An 11,393-nucleotide genomic window follows, 5' to 3' on the forward strand; every position below is an offset into this window, starting at 1 on the left:
CAATCAAAAAAAAAATCCCTGGACCACGTGTCTTACATATTCTGTATACTAAACAATAGGTGTGAAAACACAGTAGTTGGGATTTTAAAGAGACCCTGAATGTCCACTAACAGGACTTCCAGCTCTGTAGGAATTTTGTTTTTGAACTCATTCTTTCAGAGCAACCTTCTCTAAAAGGTGTAGTCCATTGTTTATATATGTTAAGATATCACTTTCTATTTTTATAAGGACATTCATCAAGTCTGTATAACTGTACATCACATTGTTTTGAAGATGAAAATATTCTGACTAAAATTTAAAATGCATGGAAAGAAACTGCAAAATTTCACCCTGTCTTTTTAACCAGAAATGTAACTACTCATACACTTGCCCCCCCCCACACACTATATCATATACTCTAAATATATGACTACACACACAGAATATACTGCTGCCAAAGTTCACAGTAAGAAAAAAGGAATATAGCTTTACTTCTACACATCAAAACAAAAGACAGCAACAATCAAATGAACAGTAGGAAATGTACTCCGTCCTTGAGAACATATTCTGCTTCTCATGTTCTAAACAACACAAGTTCAGGGTACAACATTAACATTGCTAAACATTTAGGAGGATTTTTCTTGCTTCTCCCAGTAAAATGCAACCATTTTTGCCCTAGACTTGACTGAAGTTTTATTAGTCTGAAGCATAGTTCAGGACAATGATTGAAAACCATACCTTTTTAATCCAGGGATTTGCAGGAGGAGCTCTCAAAGCTGAGATGTAATTAAACTAAATATTCAGCCCCGGCAAAGGACTTGCAGGTGTGGAAAGGAGGAGGGGGTAGGTTACCGCTCAGTGACTGTCACTTGGTGGAAAAACCCTCCTGCTTCTATTCCACAGCACAGTTAAAAAATAAGGTTTCCCTCAATGAACACAATCCAGGCTGACACCCACATTAGATCATATGGTAATGATATGTCTCCTGTATTGTAGCCAAAATCTTTATCAGCCCCCTTTTTTTTCTCATTTGCTTTATTTCTTTTTCATCTGTTAAGGATCCCAAACTGCTTGTACAGAACAACACAGAAGCTCGATTGTAATTCATCTTACTTATTTTCTTAACTTCCCTAAAACATATATTTACCAGAGTTTTGGGTTTTTTTCTTCTGTTTTAACCATGCTTATCTGAATCATTGACTTTACTGGAAAAAATAGTTTGGCTATTTTTCTTGTTTATAGTCTGTATAACTCAAGGAAAAATTAATCTTGGAGTTAGTCAAAATGTAGATTAGCAACAGAGAAAAAGTTTGAATAGCCTTAAGTTAAACTAGTTATACAAATGCTAACCTGCCTCTGCAAATGTTAAAACCATTGCATGAACCAAGTAGTTTAGCTAAAGAATATAATTCCATACATTTTAAAAAAATTGCCGTGTATTCCTGATTGTATATGAAAAGCCTGTTGCTTTTTGTTTTAATTAGTGGAATGATTTTAACATTTGTGGTCAGAAATGTTTCATATAAACAGATTTAAAAGTACATTTTCACCAGAAAGGAAATTAGCTTAAACTCATTTTTGGTACTACAGTGGAGCTTTAATAGAACGCAAATGTGACTAATGATGTGTCTAGCTCTCTATTTAGATTTATAAATTGATTTAGTAATCTGCAGCTTTATTTGGTGTAAATATCATCAGTTGCTGAAATCCAGTTCTGCACTGTTTTTAAAACTCCATATACCAAAGGGAGCCCAAATATAATAACTGATATTTATTTAATAACCTAAAAGCAACATAAGCATGTGTAAATTTACTATACTGTTGGCTGTCCTGTCTAAATACTGCAGGTTTATGTCTGTGTTTTGACTTGTACCCTCTCTGTTTTCCCTTAGGCTGTGACCAGGTGCAAATCTGAAATCAAAGTCTGTGAAATGTGAAAAGATGTTGAAAAGAAGTTTGAATTTGTAGAATCACAATAAACACTTGAAGATCAGTCTCTTGGCCTGATTGAAAAAGAAGATGTTAAAATCTTCTCATTGCATTCTCTTGGTAGAAAAAAGCACAGGGGAACAATTCACCTTTATAGATTTTTTTTGCTGCAGTCAGTAGCAGTAATCAGATATTTTGATGTTAAAATATTCTACTTTTACATATTTCACTCGCAAAGCATGGATCATTTATCCCCTTTCTGAATCTGAGTCAGTGAAGGAATTTTAGGGAGTCAAATTCTTTCTTTGTATTAACCACAGGGCACAATAACTGGTAATGATTTAGTTGTAACATTTTGATAAGCATGATTAGTTTTGCTCTCAACTTTTTATGTTTTATAAAGCAGCCCTATCCTGTTCAGAGGTGTCACTGTTAGATTCACCAAAATCTTGGCTGCATTTTAATAATTTCAACTAGTCAAATCTCTGTCCACCTGCATCAGCTGGTTACAACATTTCAAAGCAGAATTTTGACGGACAGCAGGTCAACAGTGGGACAATTGAACTTGTCATCTTGAAATTTTGCCCCAGGGTGAACTTAAATCCTCCCCCACTAAAACCATTGTGCTGATAACTATAAGAGGGGTGAACGGTACTAAATTAGTTATAGCTTTTTCTCCTTGTTATTGGAAAGTGGGGGATGTGAAGGAGCAGTGTCCCATCCTTTCTTTTCCTCTCCAGGCTTTGGGGGAACTGAGATCACTGCAACATGCTGCCTCCTCCTGCATGGCTGGAGAAATGGAGATTAGAGTTGAAGTAGCAGGACCAGTTGTTATCTGGCTGGAGAGTTTGTAGGGTTCCAAGCCTCCTTAGGTGGAGTAATACTGGCACAGTTAAAGAAACAATTATGCAAGGTGGGAGTATCCTATCAGCCTCCTTTCTTCTGCAGAAAGATCTGACCCAGCTGGTTCCCTCCAGGAAGCACAAAGAGGAAAAGATGGGAGAGCTTACCACTTCCAGTTTCTCCTTCCATCCAGGAATAAATGGAAATCCTGATGCTGGCATCCTCTTTCCTAGTCAATCATTCAATTTTCCCTGGACTCTATGCCAGTTTCCTCTCCCCTCCTAGAACTCCATAGTGTGGAGGATAGTTGGGAATGCAACAGTCACTCCATTATACAGCTCCACACTAAGAGTACATCTACTCGGCACGCTCCTTATGGCTTCGTATAGATTACAAACACCTCCCACAGCAGGGATATAAACTGCAGTGTAGATGGTGTGACATGGCATATGCAAGTAGAGAAAGACACATGTGAACCATTAGGGTAGGAACCTACACGGCTCTCTATCTCCAAGCAGAGTGATATTTTTAGCTGGATAGTGTCCCGGTTCCTCCCTGCTGCCAGAGCCTTTCACCATGATAGGGAAAGACTGCAGTAGTAAGGAAAGGCTCTGGCGGGGGAGAGGCAGTAGGAAAAGTGTCCAGGAGCTCCTTACTTCTGGAGCCTTTACCTGCTGCCTTCCTCCAACTGGAACCTTTCACTTGTGTATTGACACAGCCTGATTTCCACAGCAATATGTAGATACTCATGCCCTGCACACACCTCACTAATGTGCTGTGTAGATGTACCCTGATGTGCAACCACACACTTTTCCTTGGCTTGCTGTGGGCCTACTTGGGGACATGGACTCCTTTCTGATATCTGTTTTTCCATATCACTGTTCTCTTCCCCGTGTCATGTCCTATCACGCAAATTGATACAATGTCAAGTCACTGCCTTACATCAATACACATGGTGACCTACAGCCACCAGAATTTGTGAGCTCCCCCAATCTGTTAATCACTGTTTAGCATTTTTGTCATGATTGGAATAAATGTTTTTTACAAGAGTCAGTGCTCCAAACAAAGACCTAGATGGCTAAGTTTGTTCTGCTGTGAGGCTAGACTTTCAGATATTAAGTACTGACTTCCAAAAGGTTCTAGCCAAATATTCCTTAGTGTTATTTTTCTTATAACAAAATTATTTCACATCATCTAAAAAGACAAAGAAATGGTTATGAGTAATAGAGAAGGGTTCAGAATGAATAGGCAATAGAAAGGAAATATTTTTTATATATCTATTGCAGGAACAACAGGGCATTATGTCTTTTGGTGCTTATTTCATATTCTCTCCCATTATCAGTTAGTTCCAGCGGGATGCCCCATGGTTTTCAAGGTACGTGGTCAAACCTCTGAATAGATCTTCACTTCCCCTCTGCCTCTTGGTTTAGCTATGTGCCTATTCCTCTTGTCTGTTCTACAACTTTTTATAAATATTTCTTACAAACAGTGTAAAAAGCACTTAACTCTTAACTACGGTCAATGAAGCATCTATGGAATAAATGTGGTTCTGTATTTGTCCAGGCATGGCATGACAAGGTAGTTGAAGACAGAGAATTGCAATTGTTAGATATTCTGGATGTAAAGGGTTCCTTCTTCATCTGTTCTGTCATCTCAGAGTTGTATTTCTGAAGTCTGTGACAGTTGTACAAGTCACATATGGCTGAGGTCTCCCATTTTGTCATTAGCCAACACTAGGGTTATGTATTGTCTGCAGCCATGGAGAGCACTTTGAATAAAGTTGAATGAAATTAATGCCTTGTTCCTCCCAAACTATGACCGAGACTTCCTCCTCCTCTGAGGAACAGGGACTCTGCCTTCTCTGTGGTATTTCCCTGTAACTCCAGGCATGTCCCCATACCCTGCAACATGTGCTCCCGTACTCTAACGATATGCTTCTCGTGGTCCAGGACCCGGGCGACTTGGTGCGGGTGGAGGCTTGCCAGGCCATCTACTCGGCAGCCTCCTCCGCCCAGGTCAATTGAGTCAAGAGCTCTGGCCTGGTGGTCGGGGACAGGTGGCAAGGGAGCTCCCTCCCACCTGCGCTTCAGGCCATCCGGTGGAGCACGGGTCCACTGCTCTATCTCAGCATTTACCTTTCTGCCACACATCCGTCTCCGCCGGAGAACTGGCACGGTTTAGAGGGCAGGTGACGGAGTGGCTCTGGAAATGGATGGGACTACTTCAGTGCCTCTCCTTTGAGGGAGGGCACTGGTGCTCCATCAAATAGTCCTATCCATGCTCTGGTACCAGCTCAACACCTTGGTCTCGGCCCCGGGTTTCCTGGCCAACCTCCGGATGGCGATTCTGGAGTTCTTTTGGCCAGGAGTACACTTGGTCTCTGCAGGGGTCCTTCACCTGCCCCTGGAGGAGGTGGGGGCAGGGCCTGAAGTGCCTACACACTCAGGTCTGTGTCTTCCGCCTCCAGGCCCTGCAGAGGCTCCTGTATGGTGCATGTAGTCCGGCGTGGAGCGTATTGGCGTACGCCTTCCTCCACCGCTTCCGAGGGCTCCGATACGACCGGCAACTCTTTTACCTCCATCCGAGAGGTCTTCTGCGAGACCTCTCTGGGCTGCCGGTCTTCTACCAAGACCTCCTCCAGACCTGGAAGGTCTTTTCAATGACCAGGTCCGTGGCGGCCACCGTGGGGGCTGATCTCCTCGCAGAGCCCCTGCTGCACAACCCCAGCTTCGTGTGATGTGGCGAAGTCCCCCGCGGTGCACCAGAGGCTGGTCTTGGCGGGAGTCACCAGGGTCGGAGACCTCCTGGACTACGACCGGGGAGACTGGCTGGATCCTCTGACGCTCACTCAGCGTATGGGGCTCTCCAGACCTCCTACTTCCTGGTGCGTACTTCAGGAGATGAAGGCCGCTTTACTGTCTGCTGCTTGGGACCGGTCCTGCGAGAGGGCACGCCCCGTCCACCCTCCACCCCAGGCCCCATGGATCTCTTTATTGGGCCCCTGCCCCATGGACCCAATCGGCCCCCTCGCCCTTTCACTGCGAGCCGGCTGCATGATCTGCAGCCGGTTCTGTTCCAGATCGCGCCAAGGAGACATCTGTACACGCTCATGCGCCACACTCTTCACTACCCCACCCTCGCGTCCCGCCCGATACAAAGTGGCGGGATCTTCTGCCACCTCTCGAGGGTGAGAAGCCCCGGTGGGCCAGCTTATACTCTGCCCTGGTCCTGAGGCCAGCCGGGAATGTCAGTTGGCGGCTCCTACATGGGGGCGTGAGCACGGGCGTCTACTTGGCGCAGTTTACCCCTGTCCTCAACACCTGCCCCTTTTGCGGCGTGAAGGAGACCCTGGCTCACATTTATTTAGAGTGCACCAGATTGCAGCCCCTGTTCTGGCTCCTCTTGGATCTCTTCTTGCATTTTTGGTTGCACTTTTCCCCTCCCTATTCATCTATGCACTCCCCATCTGTGGCCCCACAAAGTTGCGGGATCTCCTTGTCAACCTCCTCTTGGCCCTGGCCAAACTAGCCATCTACAAAACCAGGGAGAGAAGGTTGGCCAAAGGGATTTCCTGTGACTGTGGGGCCTATTTCCACTCCTCCGGCCATTCATGCATCCGGGCAGAGTTCCTCTGGGCGGTGTCCGTTGGCTCCGTTGACACCTTCGAGGAGCAGTGGGTGCTGTCTAGGGTTCTCTGCTCGGTATCCCCATCAGGTTCCCTTCGTTTAGCCCTATGACCTCACCCCCGATCAAAAAAACAAACAAAAAAAATGTGCTCCCTAAGTCTGGGGTCTGAGTGGATGGAGCATGTGGAGACTGGATGGGCCAGAGGGGTAAAAAAATCATCTCTGGCCTTCTCAGGGAGGAGCCTCTTTTGGAATTGCTCCTGACAGAAGATGGAGCTCTTTCTCATGAGAGGGCATGATCTGGTCCTGGAGTATTTGGCACATACATCCCTTTCCAATGTGGCCTGAGCCAGATTGTTTTTCAGCCATCATTGATTGAGGAGAAGCTGTTACAGTTTCACAACTCATTGTGATTGCTAATTCCCTGATTTTAGTATTGGGCCCATAGGAGAGAACTTAAGTATGCACTCCTTATACCTCTACCAGAATATAACTTAACTCCCAACTGCACATTTTAAGAGCACCCTTACCTATCCAGATTCTCAAAAAACATGGGTGGATAAGTATAACTACCCTTGACTAACAAGCAATCCACAAATAGCAAGGTTTCTCTTTATTACTAGATATGGTGGCAGGAGACAGAGGGTGCAGAAGTATGTGTGAGACAAGCAAAAGAGCACTTTACTCTCCAGTTAGCTAGGAATCCATATGTGAAAGCAAACAGCTGCTTGTATATGGGATCAGGTAGTACCCTGTTTCCCATGAGCTGGGCTACTGACAAAGGGAATGTGGTTGCTCTGAGTTGACTCACATGTGAATGTCAACACCTCAGAAAACCCCTATTGGCAGGGGTCAGGGATAGTAGATTCTGTCCCAAAAAGACACTGTGGGGTGGAGAAAAGCAGGCAGACTGTGACTAGAAGCCTGAGAAACATCTTATCAGGAAACAGCGGTGGTGAATGGGAACCAGGAAGAAAAGGTTGGGAGGAAGGTCTGAGAAGCCTGAATTGGAGAGAGAATGAGAGGTCAGAGTCAGGCAAAAGGAGCAGAATCTCAGGAGAATCTCTGTTTTCATGAGATTTTGGCCATTTATTTCAGGGTCTGGTTTTGGAGGCAAACAGGTCTTGCTGAGTGAGGGAGGGAAGGAAGTTCAGATTAAAAGTAAAGCTTTTATTTTTAATTTTGGTGACATTAAGATCCTGAACCAAACATCCCTGATCATCCGAACTCTGCTTTGTAGATACCTTCTGTCAGACTGTTACACCATTTCATACTATTGTTGAAGCAATGTGCCTTGCATGTCCTCTATTAGTCAGGGTTTATGAACCAGTGTCCAAAAATGAGCCACATATCCTGTGCAGCTACGCATTGCTTAAGAACTTTGTACAAGATTATGAAAACTGTGAACTGCTGTACCAATAGGTCAAGTCCTTGACCTTAGTTTTAGTCATAGGAAACTTCTTGGTTCATCAGAAGCTAATTATGTTTGAGTTAAGTCCCTGTCCTTTTGAATCAAAGAGCCCAGCTAGTGTGCCCCTACAATAGGGTTCTTGTGTGGGTAGATATTAGGATGTAATGTGTGCATGTTGCAGTCTAGTGGGGAAATTAATGATTTCCGGGAGTCCACCTATACCGAGTCCTTTGAACTGCAGGTTCTTTGGTAGTGTAAGCAATGCCATCACTGAACCTACTGCTTTCATTCTGGTTATTTGACTTCTTTATGGTACCAGAGCTGATTGAAAAAAAAAATTCTGAATCATACACTGATGACACAAATGCAATTTTTGTTGGAACAAAATTGTGCATTGAGGCTCAAATGAAAACCAGGGGCTTCTGAGCCTAGGATTTTGTAACTTGCATCTCTCAAATGTGAGGAGTAATTGCATCTGAGGTGAGTATTACCACCATGGAAAGTTAAGTTCTGGCTGGGGGCTCCACAGGAACCCTGCCAATTGCATCATAGCCTGTGTATCAGTAAACTCATACCGACCTCCAAAAGTTGGGGGACTGAAAGCCTCAGGGCTTTGGGAATGGAATAGACATACAACATTTTGCTTCTAATTTGTGCAATGAGATACATCACAGGGTGGTGGAGAATGGAGATCAAAAGTTTTTTATATCGGATAGCTGTTGTGTATCCTACATGAAAATGAGTTGAGTAGTCTCAGCCCAGTTTCTAGTGGCCATGTGTCTGCATTGCAAAAAAAAACCCCTTCTGAATAGGGAAAAACAGACACTCTGATCAGCGAGGCCAAGAATTAAATAAGCACAGGGACTAATCTAACGTGTTACCTTGAGATGTTAGTCCTGCAGGTCTAGACAGAGGCACACTAATGGGTCAGCAACTTGCTGTGCTGCTGCTCATGTTGTATCAGCTTTCTGAGTAAATAGAAAGCTTCAGTCTCCAGGGCTCTCAATTCTGTACCTTCCAAAAGCTTAATGTTCACAAAATGTAATCTAAAAAAGAAAAAATCTAAGTAACTTGAAATGTCATGTTAAACTAAGTTACATCTTATAGTAAGCTGGTTCCTTTCTTTACAATTGCCAGCTGGCAGCACTCAAAGTTTACAACCACAGGGATCTTTAGGTTTCCACAACATTTCCGGTTGTCTCGACTAGCACCCACTACACTGCTTGTCTCTCCTCACATACAAAACCTAAGTCCTGATTTTTAAAATGTAAGATGGCAGATCTCTGTATGTACAACAATATTTAACCAGGCAGGGTCATTTCTTTTGGAGAAAAGGGAATAAAATTCACATTTCTTTTTCCAAAGTAGGCCAAACAATTCCAAGACAACTATTCAATCTATCCTAAAACTGCAGTAAATATTGTACAAACTATTTTTAACAAAGCAGTAATATGATCCTATTTTTCCTTTGAAAAATATTTGCAATTTTTTTTAAAAAAATATTTAGACCTGAAATCCAAGAATGTGAATTTTCATTTTTAACAGCCCCTGGCCATTAATTACAAACCTAAGTTTATATTGTAGTTCCATTTTCTTTTATTAAATATGCTCAGATATACTTTCACAAAACAATCCATACAAATCATCCCAGACTAATCGAACTTTCCTCTAAGTTTTAAATTATATATATAAAACATCTCATTGTCTCCAACAAACTGGATGGAAACATTTCATACATTTTGATAGCCCTACCAGTTGTATTCTCCTCTTAAAATGAAACATATACATTGAGAGTTTCTATTTCAAAAAGAAACAATATAAAGAAGCTACTTGCTCTGGGTAAGGGGTTGAGAACTAGTCAAAGAAAACTCTCTAATCATCTCTCTCCATGACAATGGTCAGTTCATGATTATGAAGCCTGATTCAAAGCCCATTGAGATCAATGGGACTCTATCCATTGACTCAATGGGCTTTGGATCAGGCCCAGGAAGTATACAACATATAGGTCCTGATCTCAGAATGGTCTGTAACATGAATTTAAGTATATGTGTATAAGCAACCCTGATGACTTTGATGTGATTACACACTTATTTAAAGCTAAGCATGGCCACAACTGTTTTTCTGGATTAAGGCCTTCTAGGATAGGTCTACACTGCAATAAAACACCTGCGGCTGGCAGGTGTCTGCTGACTTAGGTTTATGGGGCTTGGGGCTATAAAATTATAGTGTAGATGTCTAGGCTCAGGCTGGAGCCCAAGATCTGGCTCCCTGTGAGGCAGGAGGATTCCAGAGCCCAGGCTCTAACCTGAGCCTGGATGTCAACACTGCCATTTTACAGCCTCACAGCATGAGCCCTGTGAACCCTAGTCAGCTGACACAGGCCTGCTGCTCGAGTTTTATTTCATACTCATAGAAGAGAGCTGGATTTTTTTCCTTATACACTTAAACCTTTACAGTGCTCTTGCAGATAAATGTAATTTAAGGCACATTTACATTGCCAGAGTGTGAAAATGACCCTTCATATAACTGAGAGTCAGGCCCTATGGTACCTGCTGTAGTGCAGTGTTTAGTAGGACACAGGTTGCCATTTCTTGGTAAAAGGACAATTTAACATCTCTAGGATCCAGAGTAAGTTTAATGTCTGCACAGTGGACTATCTGCAAATAAAACAGCATCTATCCTGTAGGTACAGTCAATGCAGACATTACGGGGAATCTCTGAACTAAATAGCATCTAACTTCCAGGCTACAATATAAACAAAAATACAAGTCAAAACCTAGAAAACTTTTTCTGTGATTGTGAACATATCTACAGAACTCCAAAGTTCTACATATTTTAAACTCTTCTCCCTCTCTCCTCCAATTTTTTTAAAGCAGCTGTTCACATCTGTGACCCTGATCAATCTCTTCTCCCCCTGATTTTTTTCTCATTTTAAATTGTTTTAACAATTGCTGAAACCACTATGCAGGCCTTGAACAGACACCAGGCACTGTGCAAATTGCCCTACTGAAAGCAGAACTTGGGAGAAGCATCTCCCACTGGAGCTGATTCAAACAGGATGGAGGAGAGACAGACAGCAGGAACAGGGTGAAGAACATTTAACACGATGACAAATGGCCATGGCCATGTGTCCAAGTCTCAAGATCCAATTGTCAGTGGTTTTCTTTGTTTTTCATTTAAAAAAGAAAAGAAAAGAAAAGAAAAGTCACAGATTAGTGTTTTTGCTTCCAAACACGTGAAAGGTGTCCATCTCACAGACAAAGCTAGAAATGTTGTTACACTAGCTCTGAGGCAGTCTGCACTCATCATTCCGGACAAATGGAAAGAGAGACAGGATGCAAGGGATGTGGTTTAATTAGGTCACAACTTTTATTAACTTAACTCAGCTGAAAATGGTCCAGTAGTAACTCATACAGTGCAAATCATCAGTCCATCCTTAATCATTTCCACCTGGTGCAGGGCTGCCATCACCCCATCCCCCAGCCGTCCACTATAGGTCCCCAGATAATTGCTGGGAACCTAATGCTCTCCCCTGGTATTGGGAGTTAAGGGGCTTGTGGCAGGCTGGTCACAGAGACCCCCTTGGGACTGTCACCTGATGTGCT

General features: G+C 43.1%; 1 protein-coding gene across 1 annotated transcript in view; it reads right to left on the bottom strand.

Moving 5' to 3' along the window:
• The window catches only part of DCN (decorin), a 43,730-nt gene extending 42,827 nt beyond the window's left edge, over positions 1–903 (bottom strand). The window contains exon 1 of the mRNA XM_050935755.1: positions 718–903. The gene's annotated coding sequence lies outside the window, so the exon portion shown is untranslated. The remainder of the gene's footprint in view (positions 1–717) is intronic.
• Positions 904–11,393: the final 10,490 nt, after the last annotated feature.

The sequence above is a fragment of the Gopherus flavomarginatus genome, chromosome 1, assembly GCF_025201925.1.
Source record: "Gopherus flavomarginatus isolate rGopFla2 chromosome 1, rGopFla2.mat.asm, whole genome shotgun sequence".
Taxonomy (NCBI): Eukaryota; Metazoa; Chordata; order Testudines; family Testudinidae; genus Gopherus; species Gopherus flavomarginatus.